A 21,267-nucleotide genomic window follows, 5' to 3' on the forward strand; every position below is an offset into this window, starting at 1 on the left:
GGATTCCAACCTGGCTTACGTTTCCGCTTCTGGTTTTAACTTTTCACCCCTTATTCCCGGGCTAACTCGACGAATCCCAAAGTAGCTTTCGTCTCCGCCTCGGCCTGCCCTCGCGGCTTCATCCTCCCTAACATTTTTCTCTACCCGGTATGTTTCCCTAAGTTTTCTTCCAACAATATTCCTCCCTCATTTCTCCTGGCCTCTCCCCACAGTCCGTATCCAAGTCTAAGTTTCTTATAGGTTTCACTTTCACTTTCAACCTGCAGTCCGTATCTGAGTCTAAGTTTCTTCTTGCTTTCACTTTAAATCCTAACTTCTTTCCCACAGTCCGTATCCGAATCTATGCCTAGGCTTTCAATAGCTTCTTCCGGCACCTTTTCCGTCCGGCTTTTCCCTAAGCTCTTTGCTAGTCTCTCTCTCCGGTATTTTCCCATTTCTTCCTGTTTCTTCCCTCCTAGGTTTCCTTATCTGAGTCACGGCACCATTATGTCGCTCCCCGTCTTCATGGAGGAACGACACTAAACCCTGCCTAGGCTTCATATCCGAGTCACGGCACCATTATGTCGCTCCCCCTCTTCATGGAGGAACGACACTAAACCCTGCCTAGGCTTCATATCCGAGTCACGGCACCATTATGTCGCTCCCCGTCTTTGTGGAGGAACGACACAGGACCCTGCGCTGTTCTTTTGTCTTCTCGGCCCTCCCCGGGTTTGCTGCTGGTTCTTCCCGGGTTGGCTACCGACCCTTCCACCTCCGTGGAAGGGCGGTTCCCCCTGCCACATTCCCCACTTCCGCGGGGGAGCGGCACACCGCCGGCCGGCTCTCTCGGGGGCTGCACAGGTGTTCCTCTTAGATGTTCCTGGTGCATGTTGTCTCTCTCCTCCTTTATAGTCCTCCTCCGCCAATCCCAACTCTGCTACCCACACGCTGAGTACGCTGCTCTCCTCCAATCAGGAGCAGGTCCTGCTGTTTATTGGTTGAACTGGAGGCAGCTGTGTAGAAGCTGTTTCTCCCTTCTCAGCGCCATATTGTGGGAGAGCAGATGCATAGAATAAGTCTTAATTCCAGTAACTCAGTCCAGTCCGGGTTGCTCCCCACAGGTTCAAGTTCCAGCTGCTCCACTTCCAATCCAGCTCTCTCTCTACTATGGCCTGGGAAAGCAATGGAAAATGGCCCAAGTCCTTGGGCCCCTGCACCGGCATGGGAAGACTTAGAGGAAGCTCCTGGCCCCTGGCTTTGGATCAGCACAGCTCTGGCTGTTGCAGTCAACTGGGAAGTGAACCATGGATGGAAGACCTCTCTCTCTCTCTCTCTCTCTCTCTCTCACTCTCTCTGCTCTCTTTCTCTCTGTGTAACTCTGACTTTCAAATAAATCTTTTTTTAAAAAAAAAGATCACATTTTAAGTGCATATTCAATGAATTGATTTAGTGGCTTCAAGTAAGTTAAGCAGAATCCATTGACCAAGTCTGTCATTCAAAACTAGTCCATCAGAAAGTTCCATTTCTTTCATTAATTTTGAAATATCACTTTCTTTTTTTTTTTAACTTATTTGACAGGTAGAGTTATGGTGAGAGAGACAGAGAGAAAGGTCTTCCTTCTGTTGGTTCATTCCCTGAATGGCCACCACAGCCGGAGCTGTGCCAATCCAAAGCCAGGAGCCAGGTGCTTCCTCCTGGTCTCCCATGCGGGTGCAGGGCCCCAGCACTTGGGTCATCCTCCACTGCCCTCCTAGGCCACAGTAGAGAGCTGGACTGGAAGAGGAGCAACCGGGACTAGAACCGGCACCCATTTGGGATGCCGGCATTGCAGGCTGAGGATTAACCAAGTGAGCCACGGTGCCGGCTCCAAAATGGCACTTTCTTAATACTTAAATCAATGCACTATGGGAATAGAAATACTTCCATCTACTTGGTTCACACAATGACTAACAGGAAAGACCCTCTGCTGCCTGACTTGTCTTCGCCAGAGGGTTGATGAGGGTCGTTATTTGGCCTTTACTGATTTCTTCCATGTCCTTTTCTTTTCATGACTCCATTGACTTCTAGATCCCATGGGCATACAAATGACTTAACACTGTGCCAGTAGGTATACATTAGTCAAAACTTTCATAAAGTTCTGCATGGCAACTCTGAGGAAGTCTTTAAAGGGGGACAGGTAAAATTTAGGAAAGTTTGAATAAGGCAGTTGAATTTATATGACCTGAAGTAAAGAAGATCTGAGAGGAACTGAGTCTTTAAGAATATGAAAAAGGGTTCTATTCAAATGGAAGAAAATAATTATAAATATTATAATTATAAAAATTATAAATTACAACAGGGAGGATTTCAACTAGGCATTAGAAGACTTGTAAGGGTGGTGAAATGTCAGTATATGAGCCACAGTATTATAGAGCTGATTTTTTTAAGTGACAGAGCTTTTAGTTATTTTCAAAGAATTTAAACTGAAATTAAACCAAGAAGATTCAATTTCCTAAAACAAATATTCATATCAAAACTCTGCAGGAGTAAAGTGATTAGTAAAAGATATTGAAAGGAGGTAAAGAAAATTAGCCAGATCCAGAATTACAAAATAAAGCAAAGTATAACTGATAAATATGAGCAAAATTCTATATTTCTGCAAGTCATGTCACCATATGGAAAACATATCAGGCTATGTTGTTGGTAACAAAAAATCATAATTCAGATATCTCAGTCTTTAAGGCCATGTCTGCTTCTCAAAGTGTACCAGCAAGCTGAATGGCCACAAAGTTCATTATAGAAAATGAAGATGACATTTGGCTATGCCGTAGAGTAGTATTATTTGACAAATCAGTAACCAGAGTTGAGCATTATTGGTTTTCTAATCTGATCGTAAAGAAAGTATATGAAGAAGGAAAAATTTTCAGGCTAGAGCTAGAAAAGTTTGCAGAAGGAGGAAAATGAGCTTAAACAATCAAATTAAAAATATTTATTTAATTATTTGAAAGGCAGAGTTACAGAGAGAGAAGGAGAGTCTCTCACACACACACACATACACACACACACACACACAGAGAGAGAGAGAGAGAGAGGGAGGGAGGGAGGGAGGGAGGGAGGGAGAGGGAGAGAGAAAGAGATCTTTCATCAACTGATTAACTCCCCAAATGGCCACAATGACTAGCCTGTGCTAGACTGAAGTCAGGAGCCAGGAGCTTCCTCCAGGTCTCCCATATGGATGCAGGGGCCCAAGGACTTGGGTCATCCTCTGCTGCTTTCTCAGACACATTTGCAGGGAGCTAGATGAGAAGTGAGGCAGCCAGAACTTGAATCAAAACCCATATGGGATGCTGGAGAAGCAGGCCATAGCTTTCACCCACCGCACTTACGTGCCAGCGCCAAAGAAGAATTTTTAAATAAAAAAAAAAAACCCAATTTCAAAGCAGACCTAGTAAAATTATCATTTTAAACTTTCTTTAGCAGGTCCATTATTTATGATTCTGGTAATTGATAGCATGACCATATCAAAAATTCTTAACAGAAACTTCTGTTGTCCGATAGCAACAGAAGAAAAGTTTTCAAACTTGCTCCCTGCACATGGACATACTTTAGATAATCAGTAAATACATTCATATATGTTGCTAAAATAATTACGAGAATCAAACATCCACTAGGAAATGGCTAGGATGTAGAATGACTATGATGTAGAATATACTTAGCCTGCTTGATTCTCAAACGTGCATGTTAGAAATAAGCTTTCTAAGCGTGCCGGCCACAGCAGCCACTTGTGGGGGTGAACCAATGGAAAAAAGGAAGACCTTTCTGCCTGTCTCTCTATCTCACTGTCTAACTCTGCCTGTCAAAAAATAAAATAAAATAAAATAAAATTTAAAAAAGAAATAAGCTTTCCAGGGACCAGCGCTGTGGTGTAGCGGGTAAAGCCGACGCCTGGAGTGCCAGCATCCCATATGGGCACTTGTTCATGTCCTGGCTGCTCCATTTCCAATCCAGCTCTCTGCAAGGATCTGGGAAAGCAGTGGAAGATGGCCTATGTGGGAGACCCAGAGGAAGCTCCTGGCTCCTGATCAATGCAGCTGCAGCCATTGCGGCCAATTGGAAAGTGAACCAGTGGATGGAAGAGCTCTCTCTCTCTCTCTGCCTCTCCTCTCTGTGTATAATTCTGACTTCCAAATAAATAAACAGAGAGAAAGAAATAAGGAAAGGGAAAGAAAGAAAGAAAGAAAGAAAGAAAGAAAGAAAGAAAGAAAGAAAGAAAGAAAGGAAGGAAGGAAGGAAGGAAGGAAGGAAGGAAGGAAGGAAGGAAGGAAGGAAGGAAGGAAGGAAGGAAGGAAGGAAGGAAGGAAGGAAGGAAGGAAGGAAGGGAAAAGGAAGGGAAAAGGAAGGGAAAAGGAAGGGAAAAGGAAGGGAAAAGGAAGGGAAAAGGAAAGGAAAGGAAAGGAAAGGAAAGGAAAGGAAAGGAAAGGAAAGGAAAGGAAAGGAAAGGAAAGGAAAGGAAAGGAAAGGAAGAAAGGAAGAAAGAAAGAAAGAGGCTTTCTAAAAATAAGATGTGCAGAAATATTTTTTCCTCCACATTTCCTGGTGTGCCTTTAATGCTGGTAGGAACATGCTATCTCTAATAAAATAGTCCTCTTCATAAGCCAAACTGTAAAAACTAATTTACAGTAAAACACCAACTGGTTTATTGTTATTGAGCATTCATTAAAAAGAAAATGATGAAATTGCCATAACAAAATTTGCAATGTCATGACCATAACAATTTACTGATGAAAATACCAGTGTATTAATTAAATACATCAAAATGCAAAAATAGTAAACAAAGAAATATACTTTCCTACTATAATCCATAAAATATTTTTAATCATAGTTATTATTAAATTAACATTGAGGAGCATAGTATTGAAGTGAACATTTACAAACAGCTAGCATAATGAACTCAGTGTAGTCTTTCTGGAATGCCAACCAGCAATTCAAATCATAAGGCTTAGGGAGGTTTGTAACTGTAACAAAGTTTTCCCACCTTTAAGAATTTATTGTGGGGGCTGGCGCTACGGCACAGCAGGTTAAAGCCCTGGCCTGAAGCACCAGCATTCCATATGGGCACCGGTTCTAGTCCTGGCTGCTCCTCTTCCAATGCAGCTCTCTGCTATGGCCTCTGAAAGCAGTAGAAGCTGGCCCAAGTCCTTGGGCCCCTGTACCCTCATGTGAGACCTGGAAGAAGCTCCTGGCTCTTGGCTTTGGATCGGCGCAGCTCTGGCCATTGTAGCCATCTGGGGAGTGAACCAGCGGATAGAAGACCTCTCTCTCTGTCTCTACAACTCTCTGTAACTCTTTCAAATAAATAAAATAAATCTTTAAAAAAAAATGTATTGTGGACTGGCACTGTGACATAGGAGGTTAAGATACCATCTGCAGCCCAGCACACCATATAAGCACCAGTTCAAGTCCCCAATGCTCCATTACCAATCCAGATCCCTGGTGATGTACCCATGAAAGCAGTGGAGGATGGCCCAAAGTGCTTGGGCCCCTGCACCCATGTGGGAGACCAGGAACTAGCTCCCGGCTCCTGGTTTTGCTTGGCCCAGCCCTATTCATTGCAGCCATTTGAGGAGTGAACCAGTGGCTAGTAGATCTCTCTCTTCTCTATGTCTTTCCCTCTCTTGCTGTAATTCTTTCAAATAAATAACTTTTCTTAAAAAATAACTGTAAGGAATAAAAGCCTGGAGAAGAAAGTTCACTATTTATTTATAATGATGCTCACTCTTCATTATAGTGAAAGGCTAGCCCCACTGAGCTCCAAGCAACCAGGTGAATTCCTTGTCTGTACTGCACCAACTAAACAGACAGTTTGTACAATTCAGAATAGGTAGTCATATTTCCTAAGAAAACGTTCAGCAACATCCAATAAATTTAGAAGCAGAGATGGGGTAGTGCATTCTCTACCACTTAGAACACAATATGTGTTAATCAGCCTGGGCTGCCATAACAAAATATTGTATTTTGGATGGCTTCAAACACAGAAATTTATTTTCTCACAGTTCTGGAGGCTGGAAGTTGGAGATCAGGGTGCCAGCATGGTAGGGTTCCAGTGAGGGTCCCACAGCTAGTTTTCAGATGGCCACCTTAAGCTATGTACAGGGGCCAGTGCTGTGGTGTAGCAGGTAAAGCCACTGTCTGCAGTGCCAGCATCCCATATGGGCACCAGTTGGAGTCCCAGCTGCTCTACTTCTGATCCAGCTTTCTGCTGTGGCCTGGGAAAGCAGTGGAGGATGGCCCAGGTCCTTGGGTCCCTACACCTGCATGGGAGACATGGAAGAAGCTCCAGGCTCCTGGCTTCAGATTGGCCCAGCTCCAGCTGTTGTAGCCATTTGGGGAGTGAACCAGCAGTTGAAAAAAATTCTCTCTCTCTCTCTCTCTCTCTGTGTGTGTGTGTGTGTGTCTGCCTCTCAAAATAAATAAATCTTTTTAAAAATGCTATGTCCATATAGACATTGGTCAGATAGAAAGAAAGGGAAAGGCCGGCGCCGCAGCTCAATAGGCTAATCCTCCACCTAGCAGTGCCGGCACACGGGGTTCTAGTCCTGGTCGGAGCGCCAGATTCTTTCCCGGTTGCCCCTCTTCCAGGCCAGCTCTCTGCTGTGGCCCAGGAAGGCAGTGGAGGATGGCCCAAGTGCTTGGGCCCTGCACCCCATGGGAGACCAGGAGAAGCACCTGGCTCCTGCCTTTGGATCAGCGCATTGCGCTGGCCACAGCGCGCCAGCCGTGGCGGCCATTGGAGGGTGAACTAACGGCAAAAAGGAAGACCTTTCTCTCTGTCTCTCTCTCTCACTATCCACTCTGTCAAAAAAAAAAAAAAAAAAAAAAAGGAAAGAGAATGAAAAGAAAAAGAAAAAGACAGCACATTCTGTTATCTCTTCTTGTAAGAGCACTCAATTCTTGGAGCAGATGTTTGCCACCATGGTTAAGATGCTGCTAGGGATTCCTGTATCCCACACAAGTCCCTGCTACACTTCCACGCTTTCTATTCCAGCTTTCTGCTACTGTGTACCACAGTAGGCAGCCCATAATGGCTCAGGCACTTAAATCCCTCCCATCCATGTGACACAAACTGAATTCCTATCTCCAGGATTTGATCTGACCAAGCATCAGCTGTTACGGGAATTTGGGGAGTAAATCAGCAGATGGAAGATCTGTCTCTGGCTCTCTATCAAATAAAACAGACTTTTTAAAAAATCACCAATATTTTCACCATTAGGGCCCCAGCCTCATGATCTTATCTGAATTCCAGTTCTCTCTCAAAGGTTCTAAGTCCAAATAGCATTAACCCGATTGAGGGTTAGGGCTTCAATATATGAGTTAGTGGGAGGACACAATTCATATCATAACACTGTAATAAAGTGTGGGGAGCAACCCAGACTGGACTGAGTTACTGGAATTAAGACTTATTCTATGCATCTGCTCTCCCATAATATGGCGCTGGGAGAGGAGGCAACAGCTTCTACACAGCTGCCTCTTGCCAACTTGAGTGATGACCTCCAGGAGCTGATCCTGCTCCTGATTGGAGGAGAGCAGCGTACTCGGCGTGTGGGCAGCCGAGTTGGGATTGGCGGAGGAGGACCTTTATAAAGGAGGAGAGAGACAACATGCACCAGGAACATCTAAGGGGAACATCTAAGGGGAACACCTGTGTAGCCCCCGAGAGAGCCGGCCGGCGGTGTGCCGCTCCCCCGTGGAAGTGGGGAATGTGGCAGGGGGAACTGCCCTTCCACGGAGGTGGAAGGGACGGTAGCCAACCCGGGAAGGACCAGCAGCCAACCCGGGAAGGACCAGCAGCCAACCCGGGAAGAACCAGCAGCAAACCCGGGGAGGGCCGAGCAGACGAAAGAACAGCGCAGGGTCCTGTGTCGTTCCTCCACGAAGACGGGGAGCGACATAATGGTGCCGTGACTCGGATATGAAGCCTAGGCAGGGTTTAGTGTCGTTCCTCCATGGAGAGGGGGAGCGACATAAAGAATATTGTTTCTAGGTCAAACTACCTATAGAATAATAATAGTAAATTATAATTAAAATTTATTCATTCATAGCTGGCGCCATGGCTCAATAGGCTAATCCTCCACCTAGCGGTGCCGGCACACGGGGTTCTAGTCCCAGTCGGGGCGCCGGATTCTGTCCTGGTTGCCCCTCTTCCAGGCCAGCTCTCTGCTGTGGCCGGGAGTGCAGTGGAGGATGGCCCAAGTGCTTGGGCCCTAGCACCCGCATGGGAGACCAGGAGAAGCACCTGGATCCTGCCTTCGGATCAGCGCAGTGCGCTGGCCACAGGGCACGGGTCGCGGCGGCCATTGGAGGGTGAACCAATGGCAAAAGGAAGACCTTTCTCTCTGTCTCTCTCTCACTGTCTACTCTGGCTGTCAAAAAAATTTATTCATTCATATATACCAAAACTCTAGCACCCTTATGCAAGTATTTAAAACACAAAACAGTTACTAAAAATTTCTTTTTAGCATGATATAATTAGAAAGTCATCAAGTAGAAGGTGTTTGGAGAACAAGATAAACCACACAGTGCCTAAGTATTACTTCTGAGGTTATTATTTCCAAAGGATAAAATGCAACTTTACCATGTGGAGATCTGACAGTTCCTATCCAAGCTTAGTGATCACACTTAGTATCACAAGTAATGGGACAACCTGACATTATTTATCTCCTAATAACATATGGAGTCAAAACATTACCTGTGATTAACCTGAATTTAATGAGTCTAGACCTAAATTTCAGTCTATATGAAAAGTAGAGAATAGAATAGATTAAGCAACATAGTGGAAACAATAAAGATATTGGACACAGTAGATAAGACAACCAGCCTGGACTCTTCCAACACTCAGTAATATGAAAAAAGAATGTTGGTCAAGGAATGTTCTGGTTTAAAAGAGACAAAAGAGGGACCAGCATTGCTGTGTAGCCAGTAATGTTGCTGCCTGTATCCCATATCGGTGCAGCTTTGTGTCCCAGTTGCTCCACATCCAATGCAGCTCTGTTAATGGCCTAGGAAAAACAATGGAAGATGACCCAAGTATTTGGGCCCCTGCCACCATTGTGGAAAATGTGGAAGAAGCTCTCAGCTCCTGGCTTTGGCCTGGTTCATCCCTGGCTGCTGTGGCCATCTGGGGAGTGAACCAACAGACTGGAAGACCTGCCTCTCCATCTCTCTATGTAACTCTGACTTTCAAACAAATAAATAAATATTAAAAAAAAAAAAGAGAGAAAGACAAAAGAATGATCAAATTCAAAAGACTCAAATAGACATGTACAGAAGGTCCTAGGAGACAACTATGAGAACTTGATTTTAGACTGGATATTAAATAATATTATAAAACTATTATGTTTCTTAGATGTAATGATGCCATTGTGACTAAGTGAAATTCTTTAAAAACATTTTTGGAGTACATGCAGAGCTGTTTTCCGCATACTATACATTTTCCATATATGTCTTTTTTTTTTTTTACTTTTATTTAATGCATATAATTTTCTAAAGTACGACTTATGGATTACAATGGCTTCCCCCCCATACCGTGCCTCCCACCCACAACCCTCCCCTTTCCCACTCCCTCTCCCCTTCCATTCACATCAAGATTCATTTTCGATTATCTTAATATACAGAAGATCAGCTTAGTATACATTAAGTATGGATTTCAACAGTTTGCTCCCACACAGAAACATAAAGTGAAAAATAATAGATGATTTTTTTTAAATGATGATGAAATCAGATCAGACCTATTGTCATGTTTAATCCCAGTGAGAGTCAAGTTGGGAATTGATAATTTCTTTTCTTTTTTTTTTTTTTTTTTTTTTTTTTTTTACAGAGGATCAGTTTAGTATGCATTAAGTAAGGATTTCAACAGTTTGCACCCCCATAGAAACACAAAGTGAAATATATTGTTTGAGTACTCGTTATAGCATTAAATCTCAATGTACAGCACATTAAGGATAGAGATCCTACATGAGGAGTAAGTGCACAGTGACTCCTGTTGTTGACTTTACCAATTGACACTCCTGTCTATGGCATCAGTAATCTCCCTATGCTCCAGTCATGAGTTTCCAAGGCTATGGAAGCCCTCTGAGTTCTCCGACTCTTATCTTGTTTAGACAAGGTCATAGTCAAAGTGGAGGTTCTCTCCTCCCTTCAGAGAAAGGTACCTCCTTCTTTGAAGACCTGTTCTTTCCACTGAGATCTCACTCACAGAGATCTTTTGCCAGAGTGTCTTGGCTTTCCATGCCTGAAATACTCTCATGAGCTTTTCAGCCAGCTCCGAATGCCTTTAGGGCTGATTCTGAGGCCAGAGTGCTATTTAGGACATATATGTCTTTTTTAAAAGTCTATTTATTTATTTTGAATCACACAGTTGCAAAGTGAGAAGGAAGAAAGGAAGATTGAGACAACATTTGGAGCACTATTAATTAAAGAGGAAACAAAAAAGAGAAGTGGCTTATAAAGTGACAACTTATTGTAAATTAACTTGAGGTTGTTTATCTCAATTGACACGAAACTTAGCAGCCACTATTTTTTTAAAAGAAAGTTAATATATTATGGGAAGAAACTGTTAAAGCATGAAGCAATTTTGTTTTCCACATTAATCAGTTTTCCTTTATCCATATAGATACTGTTCCATGGCTTTATTTTAAAGAATGATAAAATGTTATGAATCTATTATATACAGGATTATTCTGTTATTCTTATAACAACCCTGGAAATCAAAGGTCATTCTTTGCATTTCATGACTGACTTAATTGGGGCACAGAGAAGTTAAGTATGGATACAGATTACAGAACTAGTAAACGGTAAAAATAGGTTTTGAAGTCAGGCTCCTCTGTCTCCAAATTAGTGCTTTTTGTTTGCAAACTATTAAATAGCCTAAATAATTTCATAAGCCAACTTCTGAAAGACACAGGGTTTTCTGGGTTCTCAATGCTAGTTTTGATCATTTGATTATTATTTAATCAGTCTGGTAAATAGACTTAAGAGAATAACCTTGTAGAAATTATAGGTGCCAACCCATGCATCTACAAACAATTTACCTTTGAGAAAGGAGCTAAAATCAATCTCTGGAGCAAAAACAGTCTCTTCAACAAATGGTGCTGGGAAAACTGGATCTCCACATGCAGAAGTATGAAGCGAGACCCCTATCCTACACCTTACTACACAAAAATCTACTGAAAATGGATTAAAGATCAAAATCAACAATGCAATAACATCAAATTATTAGAAAACATTGGGGAAACCCTGCAATACATTGGCATAGGCAAAGACTTCTTGGAAAGACCCTAGAAGCACAGGCAATCAAAGCCCAAATTGACAAATGGGATGACATCAAGCTGAGGAGCTTCTGCACTGCAAAAGGAACACTCAGCAAAGTGAAGAGGCAACTGATAGAATGGGAGAAATTACTTGCAAACTACGCAACTTTGATAAAAGATTAGCATCCAAAATATATAAAGAGCTCATGAAATGCAACAACAACAAAACAAACAACCCAGTTAATAAATGGAAAAAGGACTTCTACAGGAATTTTTCAAAAGAGGAAATCCAAATATCCAACAGACACATGAAAAAGTGTTCAGGATCACTAGACATCAGGTAAACACAAATCAAATCCACAATGAGATTTCACCTCACCCCCGTTAGGATAGCTTTCACACAAAAATCAAAAAACAATAGAAGCTGGTGAGGGTGTGGGGGAAAAGATACCCCAATCCACTGTTGGTGGGGATTTAAACTTGTACAGCCACTGTGGAAGACAATATGGAGATACCTCAGAAATCTGAATATAGACCGACCATATGACCCAGCCATCCCACTCCTGGGAATCTACCCAAGGAAAATGAAATCAGTACCACAATAGCTAAAATCTGGAATTAAGACAAATGTCCATCAACTAAGACTGGATAAAGAAATTATGGGATGTATATACCATGGAATACTACACAATAGTAAAAAAAAAAAAAAGAAATTCTGCCATTTGCAACAAAATGGACATAACCTGAAAGACAACAGGTGATGACTCAGGCAGTTAGGTCCCTGACACCCACATAGGAGATCCAAGTTGAGTTCCCAACTCCTGGATTTGGTGTATACATTGGGCAATCAGAGAATGAGTCAGCAGAGGGGAGCTCTGTCTATCTCCCTTACCTTCTCTCTCCGCCTCTTGAATAAAGAAATAAAAAATAAGTTCATGGAAAATGGAATTTTAAGATAATTTTATTTTGGTGCAAAAAATTTTGATATTTATATAAAGATTTTTAGTAAAAAAGCACTTTTATGAACTTTAAAAAAATTGAATGGCAGAGTGAAAGAGAAAGAGAAGGGGAGACAAATAAAGAGATCTTCCATCTACTGGTTCACTCCTCCAAGTGGCCAGAATGCCTGGGGCAATGCCAGGAGCCTGGAACTCCATCTAGTTCTCCCACATTGGTGCTAGGGACCTAAGTACCCAGGAAAGTTTCAGCTACTATTCCAGCACATAAACAGGGATGCAAATCTGGATCAAATCAGTGCTGCAATATGGGATGCCGGGATTGCAACAGGTGACTTAACCCACTGTACCACAACGCCAACTCCTTCCATGAACTTTCGGAGACTCCTTATATCAATGGGGGTCAAATAAATTAAACTGTACAATAGCCCCAAAAGTTCTCTGACTTTAACAATAGGACATTATAACTACATGTGGTGATAAATTCACATGACTTAGCACACGATTTCTGTAGGAGTCTATGGCAAGTCAGCTCTATCATCAGTCACTCAAAAGACAGAATCATTACAGTGAGATTTTGATACTTTGAATAGTTTATTCAATATTGATCAGATCTGTGCAATTTACAGAAAAACAATTACTTCAATAAGCTAAAACTCCACAAGTATTTTGAATGTTAGAATTGTAACATTACTGGAAGAACAGAGCTGCTATAAGTCTGCTCTTGTCCACACTGCTCATCTTGCCACCCACCGCCACCAAGGTAGTGTCTCCCCTAGGAGACAAGCACAGCCAGACCTGCGTGGTGCACTAAACCAGCATACTCAAAAATACAAAGAAATTTAATTCCTCTCAAGACGGAAACAAGTCCTTTAAGTATATGCTGGCCAAGCAGGTGATGATCCAAAGCTGGGAAGAAGAGTTGACCCAGGTGAGTGTGGCTCAGCCAGCCAAACTGACCATCACCCCAGGCTATGCCTATGGTACTACTGGGCATCAACCCACCACCTGGCACTATGGGTTTTGATGTTGAGCTTCTAAAACTGGAGTGACAGGAATGGCCTCCTCCCTTAGCTCCCTGGTCTTGGATCTGCCATGGAGGGGGTCTGGTACTCCAGACACGTGCACACAAATCCATCCAGAGCTTTGCTGTGATTCCATAGCAAACTCCGTACAAACATCTGCCAGACTGTGTTCTGTCATTCAGCTTTGCCTCTCACAGCCCCATTTCCTCTTTCCCTGCTTGCATGTGTGTTCGCCTAAATGACACTCCGTAAACAAGTGACTCATTTTATGTTTTTCTTATTTTGGAGTGAAGATTCTGTTCCAGTCTTGGATCTAGGCTTCCAGTTAAGATGTGTTCAGGTATCAGCAGCAGAAGTGATTGGATACCTTTAGAACAGGAGTTAGTGTTGGGTGGATGGGGTTTGTAAGAATCTATTTTTTGGATGAAATTTGCATCTATTATGTATTAAGCAGTCTTGCTGCACTGAAAAGCTACAGCAGATGTGAGATGCTGATGAGGGCTGAATTATTCTCCAATCAGAGAGAGGCCTAGGGATGGATAACAGCCCTGCCCAGGATGAACTAGGGATGGCCTTTGCCTCCACAGCCCCAGCCCAGCCTCCAAGAAAACCTCTGTCTCTTGTACCAAATCACTTCACTGTAATGCTAGACACTACAGGTACCTTCCCTGGGCAGCAGGGACCACTGAAGCCTTCTTTGTGACCTAGCTTATTTTTTTTCCCCATCCTGTGATTTCTCTAGTAGATTTTCAGAACTTTTATAGTCTCTTAACTATCCAAATTCCAACACTTTTTAAATTTTAAGAAATTTGAATTAAAAGTTTAAATTGAAGGAGCCATTTGTAGATCTTCACCCAAGAAAAGCCCAGGCATCATGACACATCTTTGAGTGTTTTCTTGAGAAAGTGATTATGCTAGTCATATCACTGCAGCTTCTGCATCTCCCAGTGTTTGATGCTTGGCTCTCTGTGCTGATCTGATTCTCTGTCCTGTGTAGTGATTTGGCAAAAGATACTTGCTGCCCCCAGCATTACATATGAGTTTTGAGTTTTATTACTGCTATAAAGTGCTTTATGCTGGCTTTTCTCAAAAAAAAAAAAAAAAAAAGAATCACAGTATTACTGGCCAGTAGGTTATTTTTAAACACTGAAATGAGGGATGTACTTTTCTTGGACAGGATTTTTTGGTACTATTTTATGTCAGGGTAAAGAAAGACATTTAGAGGTAGTCTTTCAGTTCTGTGATGGCAGCTAGAAAATAGATTGTTGGAGGCAGATATTTTATATTCACTCACACATGCCAAAACACCCACAAGTATGTACATGCATCTACATGCACACATGTGCATGCACATTCTTTGAAACAATGCTTCTGTTTATCAATATAATTTAATCTTCCATTCTATTCTGTGAACATCTTCGGGAGACACAATTTTTAGAAGGCTTAGAGACACCAATGTTCATTTCTAGAAAGTTTATATTGCTTTGAAGTAAGGATAAAGAATGTCAGCTAATAAGATATTAATCACTTACACCATGCACCTCACCTATATTACAAACAATATAAGAGGGTTGACTTCTAGAACTTACTATGACCTAGTTTTCTTGTTATATTTTCCTTGGTAAAAAGTTAAGCAGATTTTTTAACTTGTTAAGGAAAGACTGATTTCAGTAAGAAAAAAAGGTGACAAAGAAGATTATGTTAAAAAAATCTGTAATTACCTTTGGTATTTAGTGTTGCCAGTGTTTTGAATATTAATGGTTAAATCAGTGAGTATTTTCACTTTTAAGGTAAAAGTGACTTTTCTCTTGCCACACTAGAATTGAGGTTGACCCAGTTTCCCACACTAAAACTGGAGTCAACAGAGTGGTTGGCTTAGGGGGATTTTCTTGGTGGTCAAATATTCAGGAGACCTTCACACCAGTGATAAGTTTTACAAATCATGTGGATGAAGCTTGATGTGAAGCTAGATTTCTCTTGCCCTCCTCAAAATAGATTAAGAAGGGAAATAGAGAATGTTTACTGGAGCTTATTGTAGCAACAGTAGTTAAGGAATTATGTCTCGTACATCCTTTCCATAACATACTTCTCAGGGGCCATTCATGCCTTACATCAGTGGTAACAGAGATCATTTGTTTCCTGAGTAGATGCTGAATGATTTATAAGACTTTTAGTTTGAGATCTTGCCTCTCTATCAGACCAGGGGGCAGATTTCTGCCAGTCAGACCAGGAGAATAGCATCTACCTACTGGAACAGGAATGTCATGTCTGTTCACCAGAAGCAATGCTCAATATTTGTCTACCAGCCAGGAGGGTAGCCTCTATCTACTAGAACAGGAGAATAATATTTTTAAGAGCCCTCAGCAAAGGACAATAAGTGAATTTATCTGGGTTTTTTGTCAACTTGCTTTCAAAATCATTTCATGCAAAAATCTTGATGATTCAATAATCAAGTAACAACTTATGTATTTTGGTATGAAGGAATGCTGAAAAACAAACCTTTGAATATAGACTCACGTACTACACTTGCATGATCAGTAGTAGGTCACAGGAATAGACTATCAGTAGTTACAGGTCTACAGAATGCAGCTTCAGATGCTAAATATATTCTATGTACAGTATTTAATATTTTAAGGAAAGTCATGGGGAAATACATTTGTGTACAGATTGGCTTCACTAAAAGGTCTAATGGTACTTTTCCCTCTTGAGAATATCTTATTGTGAGCTGAAGCACTTTGCAAGTCAGAAATCTAAAAAAGTTATGTATAATTTCAGTTTCATTCCAAAAAAAGATTATGTAGATGATAATTGAGAACTATCCATATTAAGGTATATAAATAAACATATCTAAAGATTATTAATCCAATTCAAACTAGAAAATACAAAACTATTTTACTGGCAGAAAAATAAATTTTAAAGATAAATACTATTGGTTGGCACCGCGGCTCAATAGGCTAATCCTCCGCCTGCGGCACCAGCACACCAGGTTCTAGTCCCAGTCAGGGCGCTGGTTCTATCCCGGTTGCCCCTCTTCCAGGCCAGCTCTCTGCTGTGGCCAGGGAAGGCAGTGGAGGATGGCCCAAGTGCTTGGGCCCTGCACCCCATGGGAGACCAGGAGAAGCACCTGGCTCCAGGCTTTGGAGCAGCTTGGTGCGCCAGCCGCAGCGCACCAGCAGCAGCGGCCATTGGAGGGTGAACCAACAGAAGGAAGACCTTTCTCCCTCTCTCTCACTGTCCACTCTGCCTGTCAAAAAAAAAAAAAAAGATAAATACTATCTATTCTATAGGAATTATACATTTTAGTAATTGGGAAAAACAGAGAGCTAGTTATTTCCTATTTACTCTGCTTGTTATTGCTTGGAGATTTGCATTGATTTAGGTTTTGAGCACATATTTGGAAATAGTAAAATATAAATCAAAGTAGAAAATTAAGGTCAAGGAGGATATAAACATAGAATCAACAGGAAAGCCAGTGTATTCTTAGTTCAATTTGCATAGATTGATTGGTATTTGTGTGTTTTTTATACAATCTTAGCACTGTGCCTCCTCCTTATAACTTTTTGCAACAATTCTGTTACTATCCTGATATTAAATTAATAAAATATAATCTATGTATAGTTAAAGAGGCTTCCATAGCCTTGGCAACTCATGACTAGAGCCTAGGGAGATTACTGATGCCATAAACAAAAGTGTCAAATTGTTGTCAACAACAGGAGTCACTGTGCACTTACTCCTCATGTGGGATCTCTGGCCTTGATGTGCTGTACAGTGTGATTTAGTGCTATGACTAGTACTCAAACAGTATTTTTCACTTTGTGTTTCTGTGTGGGTGCAGACTGTTGAAATCTTTGCTTAATATATGCTAACTGATCTTCTGTATATAAAGAGAATTGAAAATGAATCTTGATGTGAATGGAGGGGAAGAGGGAGCGGGAGAGGGGAGGGTTGCGGGTGGGAGGGAAGTTATTGGGGGGAGGCCATTGTACTCCATAAGCTGTACTTTGGAAATTTGTATTCATTAAATAAAAGTTAAAAAAAAAAGAAGTTAAAAAAAAAACACCTTCTTTTATGTGAATAAGAGGCTCCCTCTAAAATCAAGAAGCAGAGTTTACATGTTCCTACCTGAAAGTTGAGAACCTGCCTTGATTTAGCCTTGATCAACAGAAAGCTGCTGAATGCTGCTCTGGAACTTCTGAGCCCACTCCTAATGAGGACTGTCGCACCATTAGCCACTCTCCTGGAACCCAGCTACTACAATATGAGAAGTTCAAGCAATGTGAAAAGCCCTCATGAAGAAGTCCAAAGTGCTTCTGCTGGTGTCTCCAGACCCCAGGATCACCCACCTGTGTGAGCCACTGGAAGCCCTAGCTAATGCAGTGCCAGTCAACCTCACGTGGAAAGAACAGCCCCACTGAGTCAGTCATCCCACAGGATCTTGGGATAGTAAACTTGAGTTGTTTTAAGCCTTCAAGTTTTGGGCTGTTTTATTGCATACCAATAGACAACTGAAACAACATTTATATGTAAAACTGAACTAGGTTCTAGTTTTAGACAAATACAAACAGGTTTTTCATCTATTGGAAGATTCAGTGGAATATATTTATGTCTTGCAGAACAGGAGACAGTTCATATGAGGGACTGTCTTATTTAATGCAAGATGTTAATCATCTACAGCCCCTACCCTGAATGTAGTATTTCCCAATTATTGAGACAACCCAACACTTATATGAAAACTTCCCAAATGCTCTCTAAAAGACGGCATTGATTGCAATGATTATTTAGATAGTGACTATGGTAATAGATACTGAGAAAGGTAGAAATGTAATATAGCCTATGGCTTTAAAAGAACATTCTGAAAGATGAAAAAAGTAATACAACATGATAAATATTATGACAGAGATGTTTTTTGGGAATATAGTAGAACAGAACCAGTAGTTAATCAGCCTTAGGAAGGATGTTTCCTGGAGGAGTTGATTGAGGTTTTGTTTTAAAATTATTTTGCAACAGCAACAGCAAATGAGAGAGTAAGCAAGAGAATAAGCACACTCCCATCCATTGGTTTACTTCTCAAATGCCCACAATAGCTGGGGTTAGGGCAGATTGAGGTTAGGTTGAAATTAGAGCCAAGAACCCAATCCAGATCTCCCACATAGGTGGCAAGAATGCAACCACTTGAGCCACAACTGCTGCTTCCCAGGCTCTGCATTAGCAGGAAACTGGAATCAGAAGTAGAGACAGGACTCAAATCTAAGTACTCCAGTCTGGGACATGGGCATCTCAAGTGGCAGGTTAACTGCTAAGCCACATGTCCACTCCTTGAGTTTTGAAGTAAATAGAGGCTTCAGCCAGGTGGAAAAAAGGGAGTATGGAAACTCAACCAAAACAGCCCAGACAGGCCTTGAGGTACTACAGCTATAAAGACAGATAGCTAAGTAGGCTGGGGCCAGAGGGTGATGTCTCTCTTGCCTTATGAAGGAGTTCACTAAAATTTGAAGGTAATTTCATCACCAGAGTTAATGTCATATGTTCACATCTCCCTACTTGATCCTTGTATAGTTAGCTTCGGCCCTATGACTTGTTCTTGCCAAGTCATAAGGGTAGAGTGACAGAAGCCACGTCCATTCCTGGCTCTACATAAAATACTACATGCAATCTTCTTTTCTTTCTTTCTTTCTTTTTTTTTTTTTTTTTTATCAATTTACAGGCTTTTATTGGGATTCTGCTCCCGGGTGAGGTTCCCTGGTCCCAACAGCAGGCCCTGGGAAGTCGTGCATCAGAGGTTAGGAGGGCTCCTTTTATAGATACAGGGCATGGGGGTTAAAGGTTGAGGCATGTCTGATCCTCACTGGTTGACCTTTAGGCACATGCAGGGACCTTGGCAAGGACTTTTCAATCCAGGAATTGCCGGTAGAGACTCTCCATTCCCGGGAGTATGGGCCTTCTCTCCTGCAGATCCCGAAGCTACCATCCCGATCTCTTGATGATAGGAAAAGGGGTGATGATGAGTCTCTCTGGTTACTTCCTGCTGATTGGGGATGTCGTCTACAGGGGCCGCTGGGGGTATCTTGGGGCTCCGCAGGGACAGGCATGTATGGATGGAGAAGCATCTGGTTGACTGCTACTCTGGAGGCTTCCTGGATTCGATCTTTTATGAGCCTGAGAGCACAAGGAGCAATCATTACAATTATCCATACAGTTATGCATCCCAGGGTTGGTAGTAGCCAAGGGAGAAAAGAGGATAATAGATTCCATCCATACTGTCTCTGATACTCCTGTTGTCATTTGGCCATAGGTTCCTTAAGTTGTTGTGTCATGCTTCTGACCACTCCAGATTTGTTAGTAAAAAAGCAGCACTGTTCCCCCAGAAATATGCATGTTCCCCCTTTTTCTGCTGGTAAGAACTCTAATGCCCTTCTGTTTTGAAGGGTCACATCAGCCAGGGAGTCAATCTGGTCTTGCAGTTTTATAATGGAGGCTGCAACATTTTGTAGCTCTGTATTCAAGGTGTTTGCCAGCTGTTGTATCTGGGTAGTACCATATGCCAGGCTAGCTACTCCTGTCCCCATTCCCGTAAGAACACCTAGTGCTGCTAGAAAGGGAAGGATAATTATGTCCTTTTAGCACAGGCGTTTTACAGTACCAGTATTGAGAGAGACTGGTTTTGGGGCACCACACAGACCTCTGGGAGGACAATTACAGGAATACAGATACCAGTTGCATTAGGCGGTAGAGAGCGGAATAGGGAACTCCCACACTGAAGGAAGTGACCTCCAGGTAAGCAATCTTCTAGTTTCATAGGGGTCATGGAATTACAGAGAGTGGAGTTGAAAAAAGGTTTGGAGGATAGTGGGTCAGGAGATAATGATGAGGTTAGATTGAAGCACTGGTGGAGGTTTTTTGGGTGAGGGAAATTAATAAGGGAGAACTTGTCTCGTCAGTGGGTCCTGGAGTAGAATTTGTCAGGACTTCAATAGCTGTAAAGGAAGGTAACAGGGTGGAACAAATCCAGCAACCATCAGCCAGAGAGTTATTGGAAGCATTTAGGAGCTGGTAATCAAAAGAGATATATGAAAGTCAGTCAGGGCGCGGGAGGTGAGGTGGGTTGGGTCTCCGTTGGAGAGGTGGCAAGGGTTGCCACTGAGTGGTTATTTGTGTCAAGTTTTCTCCCAGGTCCTTGAGCACCTCCTTAACCCTAACAACCTCCTGTCATCGATTAAAGTCCTGGTGCCCTCCCCATCGCTACAGCCCCAGTGAGTGGTCTGTGTCATACAGACCTTTGATCCAGGGGATTTGGCAAAGGTGTCATGTCTGCGAGTTCTGCTATGGTGGGCACTACATGCAATCTTCAATGCACCTTTCCTCCATCTCATGTTGGAGGTTACATACTCCAGATGGCATGTATCAAGGAACAAGAACTCACCGACATATACCAGACTGACATATGCAATATGTAATCTTGTATTAAGTCTCTGAGATTTGGGTTGTATCAGTTGGAATTCTGCCAGGAAACAAATTGCCCTAGTTGGTTCAGATGAAGATGTAATGAATGGACTCCTTTCAGAAATGTGGATGGAACAATGGAAGAAACTTGGGAGGCAGGAAGCTGTTACCCTCCCCTTGCAAGGACTGAGTGAGCAGAAAGAACAAATAGTTCTCAGAATCTTGATAGCGGAGTCCAAAAAGAGGAGCTGCCCAGCCAGAGCTCTAGTCATGAATTAGCATTGCCAGACAGAAGAGCTGAAACGAAATACCCTGATCTACCTCTGCCCTGCCTTCCATCTCCTGAGATGCCATCACCATTGGCTAAACCCTACCAGAGTTCACCCTCAAGGAAGCGCTCGTGATGCAAGCCCATGCATGAGCCAGCCCCTGGGGCAGGAAGTGTTGTGAACTAAGTACAGGGGCAATGGAAAAGCAGCTCACAGGTTTAACTACGTTGACTCATACAGCCTTATGGAAGGATTTTAAGCTGATTTTAAAAATTAGATTTATGGAGATATACTTCATATACCATAAAATTCA

At 42.2% G+C, this 21,267-nt stretch overlaps 1 long non-coding RNA gene across 3 annotated transcripts in view; it reads right to left on the minus strand.

The window, feature by feature from the left end:
- LOC127492114 (uncharacterized) overlaps positions 1-21,267 on the minus strand; it is a 111,082-nt gene that overhangs the window by 76,817 nt on the left and 12,998 nt on the right. Inside the window, exon 5 of one of the 3 annotated variants that reach the window (XR_011378744.1) lies at positions 18,897-19,401. The exons of 1 other annotated variant lie outside the window; for it this stretch is intronic. This is a non-coding gene — a long non-coding RNA (uncharacterized lncRNA). Of the gene's footprint in view, positions 1-18,896; positions 19,402-21,267 lie in introns of those variants that run through there. One more of the 3 variants, XR_011378746.1, reaches the window with a different exon arrangement.

This window comes from Oryctolagus cuniculus, chromosome 9 (genome assembly GCF_964237555.1).
Source record: "Oryctolagus cuniculus chromosome 9, mOryCun1.1, whole genome shotgun sequence".
Classification (NCBI taxonomy): domain Eukaryota; kingdom Metazoa; phylum Chordata; class Mammalia; order Lagomorpha; family Leporidae; genus Oryctolagus; species Oryctolagus cuniculus.